The sequence below is a fragment of the Mus caroli genome, chromosome 18 (assembly GCF_900094665.2).
Source record: "Mus caroli chromosome 18, CAROLI_EIJ_v1.1, whole genome shotgun sequence".
NCBI classification, from domain to species: Eukaryota; Metazoa; Chordata; class Mammalia; order Rodentia; family Muridae; genus Mus; species Mus caroli.
The window spans coordinates 69490820-69505326 of record NC_034587.1 but is presented as its reverse complement, the minus strand read 5'-3'; positions in this window follow the sequence as shown (position 1 = coordinate 69505326).

Below are 14507 nucleotides of genomic sequence, written 5' to 3'. Positions count from 1 at the left end.
ATGTCCATGTTTTCTATGGAATCTTCTGCACCTGAGATTCTCTCTTCCATCTCTTGTATTTTGTTGCTGATGTTCGAATCTATGGTTCCTGATTTCTTTCCTAGGATTTCTGTTTCCAGAGTTGTCTCCCTTTGGGTTTTCTTTATTGTTTCTACTTCCATTTTTAGATCTTGGATGGTTTTGTTCAATTCCATCACCTGTTTTGTTGTGTTTCCCTGTAGTTCTTTAAAGGATTTTGTGTTTCCTGTTTAAGGACTTCTACCTGTTTAGCAGTGTTTTCCTGTAATTCTTTTTTTTTTCTATTTTATATAATTAATAAAACAGTGCTTGTATAAAAACTCACACAAAGTTGCTAGAGAGCATACAGATTCCAAAACTGTCCTGGGTCTGTGGTACATTCAGTTTTCTAAGGGTGCACTCAGATCAGTGTAACAGGCAGACATGATGTGCTATCTCATTCTCTTTGGTAAACCTATGCTCCTTACTTACTCCTCACAGTATCGCTCTGATATCCACTTTGTGCAGGGTCTGTGCTTCCTGGGATGTTAGACATTAAGGCTGGATCTACAAGAGGCAAGGACTGCCCACAGCAGTGACAGCCCTTGGGCCCTCATCCCCCACTTCAGAATGACCCAGTGACCTCCAACTAGGGTCTCCAGGTTCCTCTGGATCAGGTAGGAAGCAGTTGCTGGAGGGATAGTAGAAACTGAGACAATCTCTACAAGAACCCAGATGGCCACACTGTGGTGTGATCAGGCCAAATCCAGTTGCCACTAAGTAGATCCCATTGGTCAGTTGATGATTGCTGCTGATACGAACCCCTCACCCCCTAACTTAAAAGGAAAGGAAGTTTTGGGGTTCAACACTGAAGGGGAAGGGCAGCGAGCACTAATAGCACTAGACATTGATTCCCTGACAAACGTTTGCCATCAGACAGACACGACCACATGAATAAAAGCAGGATTCGAACACTGTACATTCAAGAGTATCTTCAGACATTCTTTAACAGCTTACTAACAGAGAAAACCAAGACCACTACCACCTACTGTGACATACTATTTTAGTGAACATCAGACTGTCGGGGCTAATCTTTAGTCCTCTAGATACAAGGCAAAAGTCATCCAAAACACAAATAAAGAATTTAGATGAGGACAGGTAAAGTAGTTGCCAACAGATTTCATGAAAACCATTAAATTCTGAAAAATAAGTATTTTATACTTATATTGCTTCATGAAAAAAAATGTCCACTGGAACTCCCTGTACGATGGGTTTTCCTGTAATTCTTTAAGGGATTTTTGTGCTTCCTCTTTAAGTACTTCTACCTGTTTAGAAGTGTTCTCCTTTATTTCTTTAAGTGAGTTATTAATGTGCCTTCTTAAAATCCTCTACCAGCATCATCAGATATGATTTTTAAAACCAAATCTTGCTTTTTGTGAGTGTTGGGGTATCCAGGACTCTCTGTGGTAGGCATACAGGGTTCTGATGATGCCAAGTGGTCTTGGTTTCTGTTAGTAAGATTTTTATATTTGCCTTTTGCCATCTGGTATTCTCTGGTGTTAGATGTTCTAGCTGAGTCTGGCTGGAGCTTGTTCCTCCTGTTAGCCTCTGTCAGCACTCCTGGGAGCACAACTCTCTCCTGAGTTCCAGTAGTCAGAACATTCTCTGCAGGCAAGCTCTCCTCTGGCAGGGAAGATACACAGAGGTCTGGAGCTCAGCTCTGCCTCCTGGCTGAAGATGAAGGCCCAAAGGGACCCTGTCCAAGAACCTCTGTTGCTTCTGTGGCCCACCTGTTCTCCTGTGTTGACTGGTCTCTGAGAGACCCCAGATACAAGATGGCGACCTCACCTGAGTCCCAAGATCAGAACCCTCCCTGGAGGCCAACTCTCCTCTGGCAGGGAAGGTGCCCAGAGGTCTGGGTCTCAGCTCTGCGTCATGGCTGAGGATGAAGGTCCAAAGGGCCCGTATCCAAGAAGCTCTCTTGCTTCTGATGTCTGCAAGCTCTCCTGCATGGATTGGTCTCTGAGAAACCTGGGATACAAGATCTATTCCTATAGTCTTAAACATTCCATTCTTCTAATGATTTTTTCCCAAAATAATTATAATTTCTGGAGTTCCTTGTTCTCTCATAAACAAGTTCAGTGGTCCTCCTAAGGAAGCCCTTTACTACTACAAACTACTCATGAGAACACTGCTAAGGTATGTCCAATAATACAAATTATTAAGTATGCTGAAATATCCTGAAAACATTTCTTTCCCCAAACAGATAAAACAACTCTCTCTCATGACACAGCTCATTTATTATGTTGAGCTGTATAGATACAATGCTTAGGACTGTTATATACTCTTTGTGATCAATGAGGAGCCCAGTCAGTTTACTGCCACTCACAGGCCCAGATAAGACATTATAAAGTACATAACTCTTGTGGAAGGCATGTATGTGTGTGTGTGTGTGTGTCTGTGTGTGTGTGTATGCCTGTGTGTGTGTTTCAGAGATCTCAGTAAGTAGGCTTTATTTCATAAGAACACTGGCAAAAGATGGGAAATTTCCTATCTTTTAAAAGTTTCCAGGGCCCTTAATGGGAAAACAAGGTACATATATCCAAACACTTTACCCTTTCCTTTTCTTGATGAAGTGATTCTTAGAGATCATTAAAGGAAGGCTTTTGTTGCTTAGAATCAAGCACTAGATGAGAAGCAGGAACTGGAAGTCATCTTTGCTCTGCTCTCGACTGAGTTTACTCTTAAGTAAACGAGATGTTATCACTCAGGATGAGTCATTCCTACTTGGAAATTGATGACCTCTAGGGTTTTTATGACTTTATAGGTTGTCTTACTCAGGATTACATTTTCTTTCTTTCTTCTTTTTTTTTTTTTTTTGGTTTCCCGAGATAGGGTTTCTCTGTATAGCCCTGGCTGTCCTAGAACTCACTTTGTAGACCAGGCTGTCCTGGAATTCAGAAATCTGCCTGCCTCTGCCTCCCGTGTGCTGGGATTAAAAGCATGTGCCACCATGCCCAGCCAGGATTACATATATTTAAGATTTACAACATCAATAATATAATAGATAGATACCAAGACAACGCTTGTTAATCCCATCAGTCAAGAAATAAGACCATTACCACAATTTTGAGCCCAATTTTGAAGCAAGCTTGATTTTATTGGGTGCACCCAAGAGCTGGCCAGTGATTGCCTCCCAAGCTGGGTTAAAGAAAGCTGCCGAATCCACTTCTTAGGCTCCCTTTAAGGAGTTAAATCACAAGTACTGGCAAATCGAATTTACAGAGAAGAGACAATGTGGCAATATGGAAATACAGAAAAGTCTCAAACATACACAGACAAAACCATATGTTTACCATATGATTAGGGAGGGTGATAAGAGAGGGTCTGCCAGGCTTATAGCAGATCAGGGAGGGTCAGGCTGTTCTCAAAATAAGTCAAGGTCATGGTTTAGGGCAGAATTAAAAACAGCACCTTATCTCTTAGAGTAAAATGGAAATTTATTTTTAACAGTATAACATAATGGATCTTGCCTTCAAAATGGAGTCATGTAGGTTTCTCAAACTGCCCTGGAAATCTTCCTCATTTGTTCTCTGATATATCTATCTACACGTTAATCTACATACCCATTCATTTTCAGTCTGTTAGAATACCCATGGATGTTCCTCAGTGTTGTGCCCTTGTGGCATCAATGATGTTCTGGTCTTCCATTCTGAAGATGTTTGTACTTTGCTTTAAAAGATATTTAAGTGAGAAACTTTCATTTATCTTTAATGTCTTATTAAATATCTGATAATGATGTAGTCCTTTTGGCTTTCCCTTTTGCTATGATAAATCCTGGCAAAAACAATTGAAGGGAAATGGATTTATTTTGGCTTCCAACTCAAAATTACAATGCAGCCTGTTGAGGATGTTAGGGCCCAGGAGTTTGAGGAAGCAGATACACTGCACCCAGAGTATAAGAAAGACCTGAAAATGCTGGAAGTCTGTGCTCACAACACCTTTGTCTTTGTATAAAATTCCCATCCCTTCCTAGGGAATGGTGCTACCCTCACTGGACAAGTCTTCCCATCTCAAACAACCTAATCAAGAAAACTACTCACAAGCATGCCTAGGGGCCTACCTTCCAGGAGAGTCTAGATCTCATCAAGGTAGCAATTCAGAACTATGTCATAAGTGTATTGCATAGAACAGTATAGGAAATCAGAAGTACATGAAAAGAAATAGGGAAGTATTGGGTGAGGAATGGTAGCAAATAGGAATTATGGGTGTTTTCTTTAGTCTTTCATCATCTCTATATATGATCAATAATTGTGTTTCCAAGTAAGCTATACACATTTGTCTTGTCTATTTTAGAATACGTAGCTGTTAACACTGAGTATTGAGATAAAGAGTGAGTCTCTATGAACAAGGGAAGGCAGACATTTTTGAACAGTTTTTAGATATTTCAGTAATTTAGAAATAATGCTGATTTAGGAGGGATGTGGTTCAGACTTTCTTCCTAGACATAACTCCCTACAGAAAAATAGGATAAAAATACTCAGCCTAATGATGATTTTCACTGTCTATTCTAAGACATATTCAGCAGGTCTTCAAATTAGCTGTCAAAATAAAAATATTTTACTTTGGGACCATTAAAACCATAATGTCAAAAGAGATTTCTCTTTGCAACTTCCTCACACGGATGCTCAGAGATCATAGAAGAACAGGGAAAGTCATCCCCTGTGCAGGGATGGTTTGAAGTTTGGCTGGATAAGCCTTAGTGATGTCTAGTTAGAGTAGATGGTGGCCCTTTAAGAGCTGCTTTCTTCGATGGCTGTTGTTTATTGAGGTATGGGTGCAAGGCTGGAAAAGGTAGCATCATTTACCGTTCAACATGTTGGACAAGGGCTGAAAGACTGATTGCATGTGGACATCGATTGGTGGGAGCTGTTGTTAGGTCTTTGGACAGCCTCAGGATTTAGGACCTGAACCTTTGGCAAAATGAGTAACACTCTTGCAATATAATACGATCACAATCGCTTGCTATTTTCCACATTTTCTCATCTCTTATTAATGCAGAAGGTGCGTGCCAAGCTTTTGACAGGACAAACCTAGAGGATAATAAAGGGAGTAAAAAAAAAATCATAGCACTAATAATTCCCATCTGTCTGTCATGGCTGTTTAATGCTGGTGTTTACTTAAATTTTATTTCCGGAAGCCAATTGTTTTCATTTAATTTATTGAAATGTCCCTACTGGACCCAGTGTGTGTCATGTTGGTAGGGATGTCTCATAAATTTCTGACAAGAATGGTTTTGCACATAGCCTCTGACTCTGACATTTCAAATCTCAAGGTGATTGTAGGAGAAAACTCAGTTGCTCAACAGAAAAGAAAATGTCCAATTCCTCATTTTCTTTTAATAATTTTCTAATTTTTGAGATTTATAAGTATTTAATTCCCCCCTTTTATTTCCCTCTGTCCACTCTTATGTACCCCATTCCTATATTTTCCAAATTCATGGCTTCTTTTTTAAAAATTGTTGACACACACACACACACATGTCTAAAATAAAAATAAAGCCTACTTATTCTAGATAATGTTGGTTGTGCGTATACTTTTAGGGATGAACATTTGGTATCCTACACCAGAGGCTCGGGAACATTGTGGAAGAGAGGGCAGAAAGATCTTAAGAGCCAGAGGAACAGGATGTCACCTGTAAGCTGTGTCTTCTGTAAATGTCAGAGAAGTGACACTTATGAGATCTCATTGAAATGGATGCCTACATATTACATGGACAAGCACAACACCAATAGATATGCTAACATGGACAGGGGAAGGTTGATGAGGCCTCAACCTTAGACAAAGAACAACTGCAGCAGCTAAGGAATGTGGAGGACCAGGGAGACCATCACCTCCAGGGCTGAGCACGGTACTTGGTTATCCGACACCAAATGGTCAGCAAAGCCTTGCTGGGATTTTGTTGTTTATGATGAGAGGTTGCCAATATGAAGGAGCTACTTTCAAATTCTGAAATTCTATTTACAAATATGAAATAGTTTCAATCTTTCTGGTTTTCCTTCCCTTTATTTCACACCCAAAGGAGAATATCTAAAATATTCTGTCTAGCTACTGCATAGAGATTATTTATACCTTGATATAATTTCTTACGGTATTTAAAACTTCATCATTTTAACAGTACTTTTAAATATTTATTGGCAAAAGTCACTTTTTAAAAAAAACTTCCTCTTACAGGATCTGGAAACTCAACAAGCTATTATTTATGACCTTCATTTGAATAAGATCTCCTTTAAGACTCTGGCACTTTAAAACTGAATTTGGCTGTTCCTGAAGAGGTGTGCCTAAATGGATAGCCAAAAAAAAAAAAAAAAAACTATTTTAGAGAGAACATGATTGTTTAATGAGTGTCCATATGAAGTTTAATGATCACTACACTTTGGAGGTTTGATCCCTACTTCACCCTTATATTGCTTTCAAAATTTCTCTTTTACTTCTTATTAAATACAATAGATCAAAGCTGAACATTTATCTCTGAGTCTTCTGAAAGTTTTACTAAAAAGTCGTCAGGGGATTAAAAGTGATTGATATCTTAGAGAACAGAGAACACAGGAAAAGCCAATGCACCCAATTTTGGAAGTGGCTTTTTGGGCCAGGTGAGTGATTTAGGAGACCATGGAAAGGCTCATGCCAGTAATGAGAGAAGCTGAAAGTATTTTCAATGATATGGTGGAGGTCTGGTGGATCCTAAACAGGGTAAAACTTGATACTGCCAACCATATGTGATTGTGTTGGGCAAATCAAAATTAAGATTGACTCAAAAGCTTAATGAATTAGTAACTTGGATCCAAACCTCATACATTGCTTCCCCACTGGGGAGACTTCCTTCTCAGACACAGTAGATAGAGGTTTAACTTCTGGAATAAGACCCACAGTTGGCTGGCATCCCATTGCATCAGTAGGGCTATCATACTGGTAAATACAGAATGGCATAATATATTGTTAGGAACTTTGAGATCGTCAGTTCCTTTCCTTACTAGACTCCAGGATAAGGCAAGCCATGCTAGTTCTTTTCATGGGGGAAATTGAATATTTTTCTAGGGAAATTCATATCAGAGGAACCAATTACGGAAAGATGTGTTCATCTTTCCTATGAACAGATAGCCAAGGATCACCAGTCATACATCTAGTCAAGCCAGCTTCACATATGGTGGATGACAGAAACACAGAGCTTCATTAGAGTCCTCAGAGAGGTAGTAGAAAAATATTTATTTGCTATCTCCAACTAGAGTGCCACTTAAAATGCACTTGTAGAGAAAACGGAAAATTAAAATTAGAGTAGCGAGAATGAAAAACCTAGCAGAGAGTAAAAGGTGGATTCCAAATGTCTTTTTAACCATCTCATTCGCATTATATTGGTGAAGGCACATATTCAGGGAAACATAACAGTGAGAGGAATACAAGGCTTTCTACCAGGTCAGTTACCAGACTGTAGGATTCAGAAAAGAACAAAATTGATGAGAGAAAATGGTATATATATATATATATATATAGATAGATAGATATAGATATAGATATAGATATATACACACACACACATGCACACGCACACACACACACACACACACACACACACACATGTATATCCAGATCCCAGGTGCCTACATTTCCATATTGAGAGTGTGTCAGCAGCATGCCAAATTAGGCACCACGTGAGTCAGTCTTTTCATTGCTACATAAAATATCTCACAGAAATTTGGAAGGAAGCAAGGGCTCATTTGTTTCATGGTTTCTGTGGTTCTGCTCATCATGGCAGAGTGTACAGTAGGGCAAAGTGCACAGTAGGACTGTACAGCGAACATTCCAGGGGCTGGAAGCAGAGAAAGAGCACTGGGGATGTGGGAATTTCTCATTTATTCATGCCCTTTTTTTTCTACCTGGTCCCCAGCATCTGGAATAGAAAAAGAAAAGTTCTTTGCTTCTGACATTTGCTATGGGTTTGGAATTGCTTGTTTCATGTTTTAAATGAGGTGAAACTTATGTTAAGATATGTTTTTCATGTTATCTCACTTAGTGATCTTGAAAAAAAAAAAAAAACCAAGCATCTCTGTTTAAATCAGTATATGAGTGCCTTTTAAAGTCTTTCCCCTTCGTCTTCTGGCCCAGCAAAAAAGTGCGAAAATAGTCTGTTAGGATGCTCTCTCACATGATGGCTGAACTTCTATTGGTGGAAAAAGTCAACCTTTCCAATAACTTGTTTTAACAAAAGTGCTATTTTTAAGACATATAAGAGGAAACACTTTGAGAGTTGTCTCCCCATTCAAACATCCTTATGTTCACCCTTCCCCAAACCAGATGCTCTGTAGCCTTCCAAACAGGCTTTGCTTTTCAGGTTTTTTGGTGGAAGGCTGGGGAATCCAAACACTTCAGGCCAACCTTAAATCATTACGCCTGTATTTATACCACATATTGCTTAAATTTAGTTGTGAAATTTGGTGCATAAATGACAGAAAAAAGAAACTCAGTCCACATGTCAAGTCAAAGTAAGTCTTTTTTCCACCTAAGAATTTAAGTTAACTCCAAATGTTGCTGATTGTTTGCTCTTGAAAAAAGCTTCAGGCATGTTTTATACACACACAGCACAAGCACAAGATAAACACACACACACACACACACACACACACACGAGTTGTGTTAGTCAGGAGCACTTTAAAGTGAAGTGATTTATTTGAGCTCACGGTTTCTGAGGCCACAGACCGTGGCTGCTGGCTCCATTGCTTGGGGCCTGGCTGCTGGCACCATCGCTTGGGGCCTGTGCAAAGACATGTTGTAGAAGAAACACAATAGCTTCTCACGGCAGCAAGAGGTCAGGGGACCAAAGAACCTTCACAATAATCCTGGGGACTCTAACTAGGGTGCCTCCTAATGTTTCTACCTCCTCCCCCCAAATGTCTTATCAGTTCAGGAGCAAGCCTCTAACTCACAAGCTTGTACAGAGCACTTGTTCACACCATAAATGCTATTAGAAAGAGCAAGAGAAGGCTGGAACAGGGGAGTGGGTGAGTGGGTGAGTGGGTGAGTGGGTGAGTGGGTGGGGAGCACCCTTAAAGAGGCAGGACCAGGGAAGATGGAATAGGGGGTTTCTGGAGGGGTGACCTGGAAAGGGGATAACATTTGAAATGTAAATAAAGAAACCAACCAACCAACAACAACAACAAAAGGCCTGATAAAAGAATACAAAACATTTTCCTTACTAATTGTAAGTTGATGCATTGGAATTTTTTTTCCCTGAGTGGAAACCAACATTCTGTGGAGATAGTTCATTGCAAGAGGAAGTTAACCTTCCGTTGTCAAATAACCTTTTGTGAGCTTCCGGGGGCCATGTTGACAAAGGAAGAGTGTGTTTTCACTTCCTTCTCAGGGGGACATGAAGGGTCCTGAAGGCTAGCGGCCAGTGACACATTTGGCTGTCAGAAGTGACACTGACAGTCAGACAGCGGTACAAGGTGTTGTTCTTACTAGGAATAATCCCTGAACTTCCTCTGCACCTCACTGCCATTGGGACATTAGCCTTAACACCATAGCAGTCTTCCCTTTTTTTATGTTTTTATATTTTTTATGTTCACTGTACCCACATAAAAACTCAAAACAGTACATCTCTGTTATTAAGTAAAATTGCTTAGCAAAGGCAGTGCGTAACTGGAAAAGAACACCAACGTCAGTTTCAGATAATCTTTTTAACTTGATCTTTTTCCTTGTTTTGTGTCTAGATTTCTCGCTTTGTTCATACTGCAACTTACATCCCTGTTTCTTATGCTATCTTATGCCTCACCAAAACTACAAAGAAATCTCACACGTTCTTTACAATACTCTTTATCCCATTTTATATTTCATCTCTGTTTCATTTGAAAATGTATCTAGTTGGTTGTTTTCCCATAAGCATTGAGTTGGGAGTTAAATGAGCTTCTAACTTTGCCTTCCTTTGATTCGTTTACAGTTGTAGCAATATATTTTATTTAGTGTCTTGCTAGATTAAAATTACCTTTATAGTATTAATTTCTGAGTATTTTGGGAGCTTAAAGATAATTTGATCATAGTCCACTATCATTAAAGTTCTGTTCAGTTTGGAGAACATTATTTGTGGCAACCAGAATCCACGATCCCAGGCTATAGTCACTCATTCTCGGCTCCGAATAATTGATCTCTTCCCTCCAACTCTGTTCAATTTATCTTCCCAAGTAAGCACTGAACTCTTCTTTAATTGCCTTAACTTTAATAAGATTTTATTTTTGGTCAAAGGTATACTAACTTATTCATTTTTAAGTGATTCTCTGGTTTACATCACAGTTATCTTAAATGTGGTCACTCTGTGTTTATGCTTCGTGGATACTATAGAATTAACATTTTAAAATATTTCATTGCAAAACTGGCAGGTTAGTGTTTTGAAAGTGTGCAGAATTGTATTCATCAGGTTCAGAATCAATGCTATGCTAATTTCACAAGATGAGTTTCAGCCTTTTCTAAGACAGGAATAATTAGTGCCCACTTTAATGATGATAAAAGTGGATCGGCAGGAGGTTAAGTAACTTGCCTGAGGTTGCTCATCTTGTTAAGGACAGAGCTGTGATTTCTGCCCATTGGAAGGAGAAATATTTAATATGGTTGGTATTAGAAGTGAAACATTTGTTCCAGAACTGGACATTAAGTTCCAATAGCAACCCCTTACATTTATAAAGTATGTTAAGTATACTTTTATAAGTAACTATAACACATTTGTAAAATCACAAATAATACTCATTACCATTTTCTTTTCAGTGTCTCTTTTAACACAAGGGAGGAAATAAAAATCCAAAACCATTGCAGAACTCAGGCAGTCAAGGTCATGGGATAATGAAGTCATAGATCAGAGCTGGGGTCTGAGGCTGATGACCCCACATGAGTCCCCTGTCTATGATACCTTCTATGCGTCTTCCCTTAAGAGTCATCTATAGTCTTTCTCCATTTGGGGAATATGACAAGTTTCTCCACACAGACAGTCAACATATTTTGGTTGAAACTTCACCCTGTCAGAGAGGCTGCTTAGGACCATTAGAGCTTTTAAGCAAGGATGAGATAATCACAATAATTATCTTCCATTAGCAAAATGATCTGGCACCAGACTCTTTTTCCGGTTCTCACATCCTCTCTTCTAAGGTGGAGAGCATCTGAAATGGGCTCCCAGAACACTGCGATGAAATATAATCAGAAATATAAAAATGAGCCAGAGGAGGGGTGGGCTAATCAAAGAATCCAGAGTGCTTAAAGATTCAAGCTCAGAAAAATCTGATAATTTGGGTTAAAATAATTTTTTGTCTTTTCAAGTGGGCTTGCTGTAGGATAGGCCTCCAATTAGTCTGTTTGCATGAATGCCACATAAACATTTCAATGTATTAGTTCAGGATTTATCTATCTAATTCATTATTAAGTGCAGTAAATAAGGCTTATAAAATACAGATTGCTTTAATTTAAGATTTAATGCAAACCTAGAGAGTTTCTATTTCTATGGGAAGTTAAAAGAAATACAAAGATATTTCTCTATTTTTCCAAAATCCAATTAGTAACAGAAATTTAAAGGATTTTCTAAATAGCCTCTTCTCTAACCACTCCTTCTGGCATTATTATAATTGTCATTGTTTATATAATTACTTTTCAACTGTATGCGTGTAACTTCTCTGTTCTTTGAGGCTGTGGAATAAAATATCCAGTTGGTGCTTAGGCTTGCCTAAGGGTGTTGTTAATAGAAAGGAAAAGTGAATTATCACTGATAAGATGGAGGCATTTATGTGGATTTGGGATAGTCCCCTAACATAGTCATTAAGAACATTAACATATTACTGGAATGTTAGCAAAAGAAAGACCTCTAGAGTTGCTAGTTTGTATGTTCCACGCTTGTGGTAGCTCCTTCTACATGCGCAGTTCCAAGTGCAATATTGAACATTTAGGAGAGGTTCCATAGCTCTTCTTTGAAAGACACTTTGAGACTGAGAAGCTAAGAGAGCGTCAACTCTAACAGCTGATGTCGACATGTTTAGTGTCAAACTTTACTGCACTCTGACCTCATCCTTAAATGACACTCTCATTTGATTCCCTGTCCCTGGCATTTGGATTTAATTTATGTTCATGCATTCTTGACCTCTGAAATTTGGATAATTCTATAGGTGATTTACCCAACTTTTCAGATAGAACATTGACTATAATTTAAAAGAAGTCCAACTGTGTACAGAAACTCCATCCTAGCTTATGAGATTATTAGACAATCGATGATTTCTGATCTCATTTACTTAGTACCTGTTGAGTATGAGGTGTTCTCCCAGGCTCTGAAGAATGTGAAAGACTAGGAAACGGATCCTGGAGCTCCCTCTTGCTCTGGAATGCTAACAAACTACTAGGAAAGGGTGCAATTTAAGGAAAAACTAAACATGAAAAACATTGCAGAATAAAATTGGAATATGACTTACAGAGACAGCCAATGTTAAGGGCTTAGAGGAAATACGAATCTTTCTATCTGACTCTGTTGAGGAAGCTTTTGTTGGATAAGGTTACTGTAGACTGGGTCTTGAATATAATATAGTAACAATGATATTTTAGAGTGGAGGACGATTCAGAGGTCTCAGAAATAATAGTGTTTTGAAACATTGCTAGACAGATAAGTCAAAGGTGTCATCATTTATAGATTAAGGGTCATTACAAGGTTTTCAGAGACTTGCCAATATCAACAAACAACACGATAATGTCTCTTATAAGGGCATACTACTACACTGGGTCTATTATTTGAATTTGGGCTGGAAATTCTTAGTCTTTAAAGCCTGGGGTGTGGGAGGTTGGGGAGGGATGTCCCCCAAAATGGATGACAAAAGACCATTCTAGGCTGAGGTAAGTATGCAGAGAAGGAAGGGATGGTTTGGGATGAGATTGGGGGTCATGGGAACAGACTTTCATAGCAGAAATGCAGGGTTGGATGGCTCCAGCAGGAAGGCCTTATAACAGTGGCTTCATCTTGTGCCCTCTGCCTTCCCAGATGGCTGTTGGTTGTCAGGTCAATTTTAACATCAGGGTCAATGTGGCTTAATGATTGCCTTTGTTAAAGTCTTGGTGACTTGTTATTTATTGTTAAGAAGCATGTCATTCGTTATGTTTCTTACCTACATGTCAAGATGGTGAGGCAGGGAGACGCCATTTGCTTTACTTCTCGTTCCTGTCACTACTGTCAACCAGACATTATTGGAGCCCTGTCTCTTGACCACTGCTCTTGACAGTCTATTCTTGATAAAAGAAACTAAATGCATCTGTAAGTAGGGGAGGAGGAATTAATTTCAATATGATAAAGAACAGGCTTAATAAAGAACAAATTAAAAAGAGTTAAGAAAAACGAAGGCAGGGCTATCTGTAGGTCTGCTAAATTAGGCACTTGCCTCCAGGGACTCTGAATTTATAAACAGATGGGAAGAAAGAGGTGGATTAGCTAATTAGACTAAAAAAGATCCATCCTTTCTAAAAGTCCAGTAGACATCGTCAGATGCTCTCGCTATCAACAGGATGCTAGGCCTGCCTCTCTCATCTGTCTCAGCTGCTCAGGCAGTCCATTAAAGGTGGTGTATTCTTATCCATGGCTTCATTTGCATTATCAAATGTGGACTGAGATGGTAGGGATATGGGGGTTCCAGCCTAGCCAGTCTTTAAGATCAAACTGAGTTGTGGTTGATATATTTGAATACAGCAGGCTTGGTTAACTTTCTCTGTAAGAGACAATAAATAAAATATATTCATGCTCATGACCCATGTGTCCAGTCACTCTCACATAGCCTGTTGTGTATGGGCAGTGCCTTCACTGGGAATCATCATCACAATCACCATCATCATCACCACCATCATCATTGTCATCATCATCATCATCACCATCATCATCAGTGTAGAGAAAACCATCTACAGCTCTGAGTTGGGAGAGAAAACAGAGATGTCCTTGGACATAGAAGAGCCTTTTCTCTGTTCTGTGTGCTGCTCATTCTCCATCCTTCACCTATGGGGATCAGAGTCCATCTGTGACTTCTGCTGGAAACTTGTGTTTTACCTGTGTTGATTGACCTTTCATGCTATTTGGTACTGAAGTCAATTCAACACAGAGTAACAATAATAAGAACCAGCCCTCCCTAAGTGTGTCCACATCCCAGAACCCACCTAACTGCTATAAATATGTGCTCATTTTACTCAACTTCAATTTCAACAAAGACGATTATTTTTCTCACTTAGCATATGAAGAACCTGAGGTACCAGGAGATTAAATTATTGCCAAGTTTATGAAGCCTATGAACAGTAAGAGTCACTTGGATCTGAATCAATGAAGTCTATACTCCACACTTTCAGTTACAAAGGCCTCTTATCATCAGACCACTGTAATTAATACACATATGTATTATTTTAAAGCCCCAATAAAATTGTACACACACACACACACACACACACACACACACACACAC